General features: G+C 58.3%; 1 protein-coding gene and 1 long non-coding RNA gene across 2 annotated transcripts in view; one reads left to right on the top strand and one right to left on the bottom strand.

Moving 5' to 3' along the window:
* The window catches only part of NTN1 (netrin 1), a 79436-nt gene that overhangs the window by 55946 nt on the left and 11387 nt on the right, over nt 1–12103 (bottom strand). The gene's annotated exons all lie outside the window — the stretch shown is intronic.
* Nucleotides 4551–11258, top strand: LOC140685271 (uncharacterized). The gene is made up of 3 exons (XR_012058618.1): nt 4551–4757; nt 7556–7619; nt 10458–11258. It is a non-coding gene; the product is annotated as an uncharacterized lncRNA (long non-coding RNA).

The following is a 12103-nucleotide window of genomic DNA, read 5'->3' as shown; positions in this document are numbered from 1 at the left end:
GAAAGGGAACCATTAAAGAGCAAAGAATGAGCAGCAACCACGCGCGGACATCGTGAGTCAGACAAAGAGGTGCCCTCCCCAAATCTGTGCCAGGAAACCTCTTCCCGTGGTGTTCCTCACAGGAGGGACAACAGGGAATTAATTGTGCAGCTGATGGCAGAGCACAGAGCCGAGCTGGGGAGCTGGGCTTGGCTTTGCCAGCCTGCCCGGGTGGCAGACCTCGAGCCGATGGCAGTGTGAGCCCAGGACAGGAGTCACAGGGGGCTTGGAGCTGTGGGAGGAAGGATTTGCATTTTTCCAAGGAAAAACATCAAGACGTAGTAGAAACATTTTTGGGTGTGTTTCAGATTTAAATGATTTCATTTGGGGTTTTGAAAGCCAAGCCAAAAGTTTGGGTTTCAAACAAAAAAAAATAAAAAGGAAATACTCCTGTCCTGTTTTGAATTGCCTTCCATCGGATAATCAAAAACCTCATGGAAAGGGAAGAGTGTCCTCCAAACATTCACATCAAATCTGAGACAGTAAATTAGGAAGAGATGGATATTTTTGAACTGTTCCTTTCTCAGCAGCAATGTCCCTTCCTTCCTACAGGACACAACCTCCCTGTTCTGCCTGCTGCCCCTCCTGACCCCTGGGTTAGTTTTAGGGAGCCTGGTTTGCAGCTGAGCTGTGCCCAGAGGGTCCAGGGGGCTGAGCTCTCCCTGTTTGTGCTGCCCATGGCTCAGAATCGCTGCCACTGGAGCATCCCAGCTGGCATTTGCCTGGCAGTGCTGTGTTCCCTTCCCGTGGCTCAGGGTCTAGCTCCCCCCAAAATCTGGGCACACGCACAAAGAGTAAAATCCACCCTGCTCCAGAGTGTCCCAAATCAGACTAAATATTATTTACTCTCTGCAAGCTCTGCATGAAAAATGCTAAAATGAGGATAAATATCTGTTTTCCTTTCCCCCTCTCTGTTTAACGTAGGGAAGGTAACACTCCTGAGCCCTGGGGATCGCCTTTATTTTCCCTTTTCTGATATTTACTAAAGACTTAAAGATGGGAAGAAGCAGAAGCCTCTGGAGTGCAGGGCTGAGATGAAAAGGTCCCGGATCCCCAGCGGGACAGGAAGGCTTCCAACAGGAGCACAAGCTGCTCCGCTTTGTTCCCCAGCTCAAACACGGAGCGGGCACAAAAGGAGGGAATAATATCGCTCTCCCAGGGCCGAGCCCACGCCTCGCACTGCCCGCAACCATCGCAATTCCGACAAAAAACGGATGCCAGCAAGGAGAATGATTTGGGATTAATGTTCCCGAGTCCCACCTGCTGGCTTGGTTATTCTTGTGCTGAATGGATGCTCGGCTCCCCCGGGCCCCGGGCACCCTGCGGCACAGCCAGGCCCTTTTTGGGCCACCCTGACGGGCATCAAATGCCTGAGGAGAGATTCCTGGGGCAGCCTGCAGTCAGAGACTCCGTGCAGCTCCAGGGGCTGGCCAGGGGCAGCTCGGGTTTTCCTGCAGCAGAGGCTGCCGAGGGCAGCTCAATGCATGCAAATGGCTGGGCTGAGCAGGGCTGGGCAGCTCAATGCCACCCCAGGAGCTCCCTGTAATCTGCCATTCTATCCTGCTTGGACACGGCTTCCCTCTGCTCCACAGCCCTCTCTGGGCTTCTCTCCTGAGGAGCAAGGCTGGGCCTGCCTCCCCTTCTAGACCCTCCCAGTCCCTTCCCAGTCCCTTCCAATCACTTCCCAGTCCCTTCCCAGTCCCTTCTCAATCCCTTCCCAATCCCTTCCCAGTCCCTTCTATACCCTGCACAGGTCCGGCTTTGTTGAGGGCTGTGGCTGCTCCCAGCCAGAGCCAGGCTCAAATCCAGCTGCAGCACAAGCAGCTGCTCCCAACCCTTCAGCACAGCCCTGGAGGAGCTTCCCTGCCTGCACTGGCCATGCTGGAGGAGCATCACTGACCTGCCTGGCTGGGCACGAGGAGCATCACTGATCTACCTGGCTGGGCTGCAGGAGCCACTGCCTGCCCTGGCTGGGCTGCAGGAACATGCCTGCCCTCCTCGTCAGCCCCAGAGGCCCTGGCAGGCTCTGGGTGAAGGTCCTGGGCAGCCTCGCTGAGCCAGAAGGTCTTTGGTGCTCCCAGGTACCAGGGCAGGACCGAGAGGGAAAGCTGGGAGTGAAGCTGGAGGGAGCTGGGCTCTGAGTGTGGCTTCTCAGGAAAATAAACTCACTGTGGCTTGGAAGCCTCCTGGGCCACCTGGATCCACCTGGAGCCCTTTGCAGCCGGTGCAGCAGGAGCTGCCGGGATGTATCCTCAGCACGAGGAGCAGCACGGGCATCCCAGTATGGGCATCCCAGTATGGGCATCCCAGTATGGGCATCCCAGTATGGGCATCCCAGGATGGGCATCCCAACACGGACATCCCAGCACGGGCCTTTCCCCTCGGAGCTCTGCCCTGTTCCCACTGGGATCACTGGGTGCTCCCATTGACTCCAGAGGAGCAGCTGCCACCAGCTCCTCCATGGTCTTTATCCTACATGGAACAGCCCTTCGAACCCCATAATAAATAATGGCATTTTCACTGGTTACAGACCCAAGCTGAGGATTTTTAACCCATTCAGAGCCACTGAGCTGCACCCCTTGTTTGCCCAGGGCACTGTGTGGGTACCCAGCTCCTCACAGCAAACAACTGCACTGATCCCCCCAGCTTACCTGGGGAGATGCCACGAGGTCTGATGGAGCAAAAGTATCAGAAATCCCCTCGCCTGCCCCAGGGTGGGGTGAAGGAGGAGCAGCAGGGCCACAGGCACTTTCCTTGTGTTTGCCAAGACTTTCCTGGTCCTGCCTTCACAGGGAAGGGGCAGGATCTGCCCCTGTCCTTTGAAGAGGGACATCAAAAGGCATTGCCAAAGAGGACAATCTGGGGACACTGCAGGCACAATAACATTGCACCATCCATCAATTACTCGTCAAAGCCCAGCTGAAACCCAGCTTTCAGTACCAGACGGTGATGAAGTGACAATCTCACCACATCTGGGAGAAGGGTCTGTCCCACGCTGATCTCAGGGAGAGCCGGGAGCCTCCAGGAATTTTGCTTAATCTTTTCTATGAGGTTCTGAGTTTACAAGAGTTTCAGTCGGGGTGTCTGGCCAGAAAGGGAAGCCCTGGCACGGCCGGGGCCCTCGTGTCCTGTGGTGCTGTGACAATCTCCACAGCATCTCCCTGGCCTGGCAACCCCGATGCCCAACAGGCTGTTGAATTTGGAATCGTCTCCAGGTTTCAGTTCTCTGCCTGGCATTGCTCCCTTCTGCAGGGCTGGGGATTGCTGTGAATTTTATTTTGTTTTGAGAGGGGAGCTCTTGCCTCCTGCTTCCTTCAGCCTCCAGCTGCTCTGCTCATGGCTCACAGCCCGTGAGTTCTCTGGGGCTGTGGGACCAGAGCCAGCAGCTGCTGGGGCTGCTCCTGCCTGGTCCCTGCACCCCAACCCCAGCCCGGAAGGGAGAGCCCCGAGCAGGGCAGGAGAGGGGCAGGACGGCCCCTCACAGAACTCCCTGCTCCTGCTCTCCAGGGTTTCTCCTCTCACAGAGCGCTGCACTGGGGGTTCTGCACTTCATCTTCTTCATAAAACTGATGCTAGGCAGGAGGTTTGGCTCAGCCTGAGCCTGACCCACGGCCATAAATCTGCCCTGCTGCGCCTGCTCACGCCCCCACGGAGCTGCTGTCACTGCCCATTCCGAGCTGGAAAACCCACCATGACATCTCCCAGGTGCAGCCCTGCTTGTCTGCCTCCTCCCTGCCTGCCTGGGCTTCTCTCTCTCTGAAGAGGCAGAGGTGGAGCAGCCTCTCCTCCTGCCTGGGAGTGCTGAGGCGCAGGGACAGCTCTGACACCCGGGGACACGGTGCCACCCTGCCAGCCCCAGGCTGGGCTCGGGCTCTTGCCTTGCCCAGGAGGAGCTGGCAGGAAAGTTTTCCCCATCCCAGCAGTGGGAGGATGGGGAAGGGCTCCTGGTGTTCCCTGGCTGCAGGAGGAGCTTCATGGAGCAAAGAAATGGCTTCTGACAGGAGGATGGCAGGCAGGAAGGAAAGCTGGTCTTGTGCAAGAAACCAAACTGGGCTCTGGTGCTCCTGCCCTTCCTGCAGGCACCAGTAACCCCTGGGCTCCCTCCTGGGGGTGACAACAGGCTGGGGCCACAGCCCACGCAGAGTCCAGGGCCCCTCTGACCTTTACACATGGGGACACAAATGCAGCACAGCTGAGAATCAAATTTCCAGGCTCCAAAAGGTCCCACCCTCTTCTAAGCCCTTATCCCGTACCAGTTAATCCATATAAACAACTTGGGAGTGTCCTGGATGTGTGACCCATGGAAGTGGGAGCCATTAAACCACTCTCACCACTGATACATTACTGACATGAACTGCAAGGATCCCATCTGGGGTTCAGAACCCCCCAAATTACAGAGAAACCCCAAATTACAGAGAAACTCCAGCTGCTCCATACTCAGGCAGCTCCCAGGCGATCGGGTGCTGCTCAGACTGGAGCAGGGTCCTGCAGCCACAGCTTTCTCTGGAGCAGTTCCAGAGCCTGAGGCGGGGCTCCAGCCCATTTCCACGGACATTCTGCTCGGTGCCCCTCTCATGATGCTCTGCCCTTCACCAGCAGCCCCCAAAGGAGGGAGGATTTCCAGGAGGAAACTCGGAGTGCAAAGGGAAACTCCTCCCCCCTTCCCAGCCAGCATCTCCGCGGTCCTGCAGCGACATCCCCATCAGCGCAGCCTCCAGGTGAGTGTCACCTGAGTGCCAGGCCCTGGCCACACCTCTGGGGCTTTCTGGAAGGGCAGGAGCCAGGAGCTCCCAGCTGCAGCCTGGGAATGCAGGGCTGGGGGAAGGCAGCAGCACTGGGGTCACTGTCACTGGCCTTGTGCATCCCAGCCCACTCCCAGGGACAGAAACGTTCCCAGCCCTGCTCCTGGCAGCCCTGGGTGACTTTCTCAGCTCCTTGGCGGCTCCCGAGGCAGATTTCCCTGGCGGTGGCTCTGCTGCTGCAGCTGGTGCTGGCAGCTCCCCTGCAGATCCCACAGTGATAGGGGGTGATGGGGCTCTTTAGGAGGGTGCTTAACGAGCTGATGACATTTTTACGGATTAAGACAGTCCCAAGGAGATCAGAGTTGGTGATTCTTCAGGGATGCCAAGACCCTCCCTGACTAACAAACCCCATTCATTCTTCTGGGCCGATGAAATCTTTGCCTGTGCTCAGATCTGGGAATAACCCGCCTTGCCTTCCACGGGAATCTGATTTCCCTCATAAAGAGTGGGAGGCTCCCAAAGCCGAGGTGTCCGAGGGCAGATTTGGGAGGGGGAACAAGGCTGGGTGCCGGCTGATCTCCCCTGAGCTCGGGAGGGGGGTGTGGGATGAGGGGAGCACAGCGAGCCAGCCCCGACTCCTCCGGGGACGGGATGGCTTTGGCAGAGCATTCCAGTGGAAATCTGTGAGGGGCTTTGCTAAACGCCCCCCAGGAGGCTGTTTAGGGGCAATTTGCCATGGTGAGCCCAGGCTGGGCTAGCAGGGACAAAGGCTGCGAGCCCCCCAAGGCTCGGCGTGCGGAGGGGAGGGGCGCCCGCGGCGCCCAGAACTCAAAATAATAACACTGAGCACTCTCAAAGCACTCGGTAAACACGATTAACTAATTAGTCGGGTCTTTACTAATTAACCAGTCACAGGACTGGTGTTGCTCAATATGTTTAATGATCCGGAGAGAGGCTGAATAGCTGGGGGCAACGTCTGGAGGAGCGGAGCTGAGGAGGGGAGGCTCAGAGGGGCTCACCAGGCTGGGACGCGAGGGGACGGGCAGGGACGCGGGATGGACTCTCTTCACCTGCCAAAGACAGCGCTGTCCCCTTCTCCTGCCCCCTGGCACCGCCTCTCCCCCTCCTGCCAGTACAGGGCACCCGCTGGCTGTGTCCCGCAGCCGCCTGTGCTCAATGTCTGTCCCTGTTTAGGGCCAGCAGGGCGAGAAGGGAATGCTCAGGTACCCCTGGAACCGGCCCAGCCTGGAATAGGCCGAGCTAAGGGAGAACCCCCTGAAAGGCTCCAGGTTAATGCTCCCCAGCACAGCGAGGCTCTGCCTCCTCTCTCTCCTCCCAGTAAAACAAGAATTGGAGTAAAACCAGCACAGGACTGGGGAAACACAGAGAATTAGGGCCAGGGAGCCTCTCTGGTGGCCACTGCCTTGCTCACTGCCTCAGTTTCCCCAGGACAGGGACTGCATGTCACACCAGATGTCGTGTTCAGACACTCCAACATCAGTTTGGGTTCTAACCAGGGCTGCAGCTGGAAACCCTCACACAAAGCCAGTGAAAAGCAGCTCCCCAAAAGGCGGATGGGGCTGCTTTCAGCCCTGAGCTCATGACTGTCCTGCACCTCCCTCCCTCCGCGGAGCCCGTCCTTTCCTCCGCACTGATGCCCCCAGGCTGTCCCTGCTGCTGTCACAGGTGTCACAGTGAGGGAAGGTGCTCCTGGCTGGCGGCCACAGCACGTCGGAGCCCTGCAGGTCTGGGCACTGGCTTTAGGCATTTCCTCATGGTAATTGGGGCATTTACCCAGAATCCGGGGTCCTGTGTAATCGAACTTTGGGTTTCACAGCGGCACAGGTGCCTCTAGAACGCGAAGGGACGCCCGCACTGCCCCACGGCCCCGCACGGTGCCCGCTGCCCTCCCCAGCACCCCCTGGCCCTGCTCAGCCCAGACACGGCTCAGGTGTCCCACAAAGGCCACAAGCCACCAGGCACAGGGACACAGCCATGGCCACAATGCCCTGAATTCCCATGTTCCTCAGTGTCACCCTGTGCCTGCTGCCTGCTGGCACCGCAGTGCTTCACTCACAGGTCTGGAGCCACCCAAGCAGCAAAGAGGGACATAAGGACCCTGCTTTGGGTTTTATTTTTTCCTAAATGCTTGAGCTGACACCCAGAGCAAAGGCCGTGGGTGCTGCTCTGTGCCCACAGGACACCCCGGTGTCCCCGCTGTCCCTCCATGGGTGGGGACCCTCGGGTCTCTTTCAGGGCTCCCCTCCACCAAGCCCTGCAGCTGGGGGAGGAGTTGGGTGCCTTGGCCACGTCTGCCCAGCCCTCCCTCCTGCCGGGGGATGAGAACTGGAATAATAAAAGGTCCATTTCTTTAGAAAGCCAGGCCTGACTATGGGAAGGGTCCCTGTATCCATGCAGCTCTGCCGGCCTCCCGCTCCCCTGGTTAGTAATCTCACTTCTGGGCTGCATTCATTCAGACGTGTGAAGGATTAGCTGACCTTTCTTTCAGAGCTTGGTAAGCTGGGGATGTTAAAGCTTCCCAAAAATTAAACTCTCAGGAGGCTGGGAGCCTGGAGAGCTGTTTAGAGGCTGTGCCTGCTTCCCCAGCATCCCCCCCGGGGTGGGGACAGACCTTGGGCTGTCCCTTTGTGTCCCCCAAAAGTGCTCAGGTCCACGCCCAGCCCCAGCTCCCGAGTGCGTGGTGCTGGTGGGGGCAAAACCAGAGGGGTTTTCTCTCCTCTGAGGGTTTGGTCACTTTTCTCTGTTTGCCATAGGGAGTTTCAGCTCCTGCTTTCCCAGGCTCGCCCTGCTGCCATGAGAGGAAGGAGTGAGGAAAATGTGAGCCCGTGACCCGGGGGCTGAGGTTTGGGGAGGTGGAGGAAGCTGTCTGGGGAGGGATGGCGCTGCCCCGGCTCACAGGGCAAGGACAAGCTGCTCTCAGCGCTTCCAGGGGGTGTTCACTCCCAAAACAGAGAACAACCTCTGGCTTGAGGGGCAACTTCTGCCTGGGATCCCAAACTGGGACCGAGCTCGAGGAGCTGGCTTGAAACTCCAAGCACAGCTGTGATGGGCTGACCTGCAGAGTGCTTCCCACGGATGGAAATGTTCACCCCACATGGCTGCATGCCCCTGACCAAATTAGTCTGATTTTCAGAGCTGGATGCACAGGAGATGCAAAATATCCCCTTTCCCCCCTCCCAGCTCTCTATTAATTTTCTCCCAAGAGTGAATCTCAGAGCAGGGGGCTGTACCTGGCCAGGGCACCACTCGCAGCCCATTTTGTCCCCCAGGAACAGTGAGGTGAAATCACTGCTCCTCCAACTCAAGGAGATGAAGCCAGCAGCTGGAGCTGGGGGAAGCTGGAGGCTGAGGCTGTGTGCTCTGTACCGAGCTGCAAATTGCTGAGGCTGGCTTTGGGGGTCCCCAGAGCAAAGGAGGGGCTGCAGGGGCTCTCCAGCGCTCAGGGCAGCCAAACTGCTGGAGGCAGCACCTTCCCCTCTGCTCTCGCTGTACCGCTCGGGGCTGTGTTGTTGCCTCTGGCAGAACAGGAGCAAATCCACCAGCCAGGGCTGCCCCTCCATCCAAACCCCGAGCAAACCGCTCAGAGAAGGGAGAGCGGGGTTCCATCCAGCGCGGAAAGCAGCGCCGAGGTGAGAAAGGCTTCTCCTCCTCCTCCTCCTCCTCCTCCTCCTCCTCCTCCTCCTCCTCCTCCTCCTCCTCCTCCTCCGGGAGCCGCTGGCACAGACAGGGCCCGGCGGTCCCGGGGCACACAGGGGCTCCCACCACCCCAGCGGGGCTCTCCTCCCGTCGGGGCTCAGCCTTTGAAGGAGCTGCGAGGGGCCGAGGGGCTGCCTCTGTCACCCACTGCCATTGCCCGTTCCGATGGGCGGCCGGCTCCTGGCGGGGATCATTTTACAGCGCCCATAACCCACACCAGGAGCCTCCCTTACAGCGCTGCTCCCCTGTCTGAGGCAGCGGCCGGAGCCCGCGGGGCCCTCTGGCACGGAACCCATCGCTAATCCCGAAAAATAAAACTGTCTTATGAGATATAAATTAAATTCCTGCCCCGGGGGGATGAGCGGAGCTGCTCCCCCACGGGGCCGCCGCTGTCGGAGAGCATCTGTTGCAATTACAGGTTCCTGCTCGGCGGGGATGACCTCCCAAATATTCCAGCAGCAGCTGGAGCTCGCACAAACGCTCCGTGTTCTCTTTACAGCCCACCAGCGAGGGTTTGCTCTGTGCTGGATTGGCCCCATCTCCTCCCGGGACCCCGCGGGTGTCCAAGGTCCCCTTGCTGAGGGTCCCGATTGTCCCCTGGAGGCTGAGCTCGTCTCTCCTCACAGGTTTGTGCGGTGCAAAGCGCACCTTTGGCACGAGATCAGCACCATTAATTGCCCAGGAGAGGAAGCAGCCTTCAGTGCTGTCTAATTACACAGAAATTACCAGAAGAAATTAATTCCAAAAGGTGACCATATGGGCTGTAAGGCTGAAGCCGAGGCTGGATTTTGCCTCCGGTTACTGCCACTCGGAACTGAGGGCAGAATCCAGGCCAGAAGTGTGTTTCTAGTTCGTGATTTATTGCAGCAAAACGGAGCTGGTAATGAAAACCGTGTTCCACTTAATACTCAGGCGACTTCCAACAAAAATGCCAGCAGGAACTCTTTCTTCTGCTCCCTGCCTCGCAGCTGCCCGGCAGCAGAGGAAGTGCGAGCTCGGCCCTCCTGCCGTGCCACAGGGACGGGCCCCGCGTGTCCCGCGTGTCCCGCGTGTCCCCGAGCCCGGCCGGTGGCACCGGGCTCAGCCCCGGGCCCTGCCCTGCCTCATCTCCCTCTGCAGATTAACTCCCCAGCCCAACAAAAACCATCTCCGTGACCTATTTCAGCTCTGGTGTCCCCGCTGTCCCCAGGAGCTGCTTGTGCTGCAGCCCTGACCCCCCAGCCCCAGCCGGGGGTGCTGAGCACCCCCGCAGCACCCAGGGGTGATGGAGCAGCCCTGACCCCCCCGGCTACCCGCAGCACCCAGGGGTGATGGAGCCGGAGCAGCCCTGACCCCCCAGCCCCAGCCCGGGGTGCTGAGCGCCCCACGCAGCACCCAGGGGTGATGGAGCCGGACCTGCCGGCGCTTTGCCCCTTCCCGGCCCGACCTGCCGCTCCCTAGCTTTGAAAATGCCATTTTTCCCGGCGTGTAGGAAAGAGCAGGACCACTTCCCTCTCCTCCCGGGGAGCAGCGGGTGGAGAAAGCTCCGGGGGAGGCTCAGGAAGGACCCTCGGGCCCCTCCGAGCCCTCCCCGGGCCGGGGGCTCGGAGATGGCCGAGAGACACAAAACTCGGGGCTGGGTGAGAAGAAACTCGGGGCCGGGTGACACAAAACTCGGGGCTGGGTGACAAGAAGCTCGGGGCTGGGTGACACAAAACTCGGGGCTGGGTGACAAGAAGCTCGGGGCTGGGTGACACAAAACTCGGGGCTAGGTGACACAAAACTCGGGGCTGGGTGACACAAAACTCGGGGCTGGGTGAGAAGAGCCGCGGCCTCCCCTCGGCCCCGCGCTGCCCGGTGCCTCCCGGGCCACTCCGCAATCAGGGAATTCACGCCAGGAAGAGTCAGATCCCAGGGATTTGTGGCAGGCCAGCACTTCCCACTTCCCTTTCAGCCCCTGGACACCTATAAATTTTCCAGGGACAGAGGGACAGGACATGCCGCGCTGCAGCCACTTCCAAAGGCTCCTTAAATCAGCCCGGGACACGGAGAAATGCGTTCGATGGAGCGATTAACAGGGATGAGTGGGACTTCACGGAGCTGCTCCCTGCCGAGGACCCGAGCACCAAGTCCATCGCCCCCAGCCAAGGCAAGCGAGCCCAATTATTGGCAATAAATAAATTTATTCCAAACATCCACCCATTTTACATTCCTGTATTTAACTCAACCGTTCTAAATAGGGGCTGGAATAAATGGAAAATAAAGTCTGGGAGGCTTCACGGCTCCCTGGTTCTCCGGGCAGAGCTGCCGGGCTCTGGTTGCTATTATTAGTGTAACGATTGTTGTTGTTATTATTATTGTTATGATTATATGCATTTCATTCTCTTCTGGGTAATGAATAATTTATGACTCTGTCTCGATCCCCTTTCAATGGATTCACTATCCAGGGAGACTCGCTGAATAATTTGGATCATTCGTTTTCAAGTGCAGGGGCTGCCGACAAATTGTTCGCTTTTCATTGCAGGGGACATTCATTGGTCACCCAAATCAGGGGATTTCTTTGGTGCCCCCAGCACGTGAGGCGCTGTCTGGGGTTTTGTTGGGATTTTTTTTGTTGTTGTTGATTGGGTGAAACTTTGTGGAGACTAACAAACAACTCATCTGGGGGGCTGGATTTGTGCAGAAGTCAGTTTGCCAAATTTCTGTGAACATTTTGCAGAGGCTTGTGAAAAGTAAATGCTACAGAGGATATTAAATGTTATTCAAATGTTTTAAAGGCGACGCTGCTCTTGCTCTTTGATTTGAGCTAAACCGTTATGCAGCTGATTATTAAATTTTGCTTACTCAGCTCACACTAGAGAAATGTTGCGGTGTTAAACCTGCTTTGCCTAAAATCCGGAGGGAAAGGGAATTTTCAAGAGGCTTATGTTGGGGATCTTCTAATCCTTACAATCAAACGAGCGCCTGTATCAACCTCGCTGTGTCCACGCTATGATCCCTAATCCCAAATTCACATCCATCCCTCGGGATCAGCCCTGGGCAGGCTCTGAGCTCTGCAGGGACCCATCCCCGAGCACGCACACACACGGCTGTTCCTTGGGATGGGATGGGATGGGATGGGATGGGATGGGATGGGATGGGATGGGATGGGATGGGATGGGATGGTCCCGCTGGTCCTGTCCCCGTCCCCGTCCCGCAGGTCCCGTCCCCGTCCCGCTGGTCCCGTCCCCGTCCCGCTGGTCCTGTCCCTGTCCCTTTGGTCACATTCCTGTCCCGCAGGTCCCGTCCCTGTCCCTTTGGTCCCGTCCCCGTCCCGCAGGTCCCGTCCCCGTCCCGCTGGTCCTGTCCCCGTCCCTTTGGTCCCGTCCCCGTCCCGCTGGTCCCATCCCTCCCGCACCGCCCGCTGCCTGTGCCGCCCGCCCAGCCCCGATTTACGAGCAGCGTGTGAAGGACAGACAGTGGGCCGCTGGGCTGAACAATGCGGGAATATTAGCCGAGTTACAAAAACAAACAAACCAAACCCTGCCGGGAGCCCGTTTCATTTATCTTCCTTTGTCCCGTTTTGCTTCAGCGTGAAAGTCGCCCTTTCAAGCGCAGCGGTCGCGCTCCAGCCCCGCGGGCAGCGG

The sequence above is a fragment of the Taeniopygia guttata genome, chromosome 18 (assembly GCF_048771995.1).
Source record: "Taeniopygia guttata chromosome 18, bTaeGut7.mat, whole genome shotgun sequence".
Lineage (NCBI taxonomy): Eukaryota > Metazoa > Chordata > Aves > Passeriformes > Estrildidae > Taeniopygia > Taeniopygia guttata.
The sequence above is the reverse complement of the archived record's forward strand: the minus strand, read 5'-3'. Positions and strand labels throughout refer to the sequence as shown.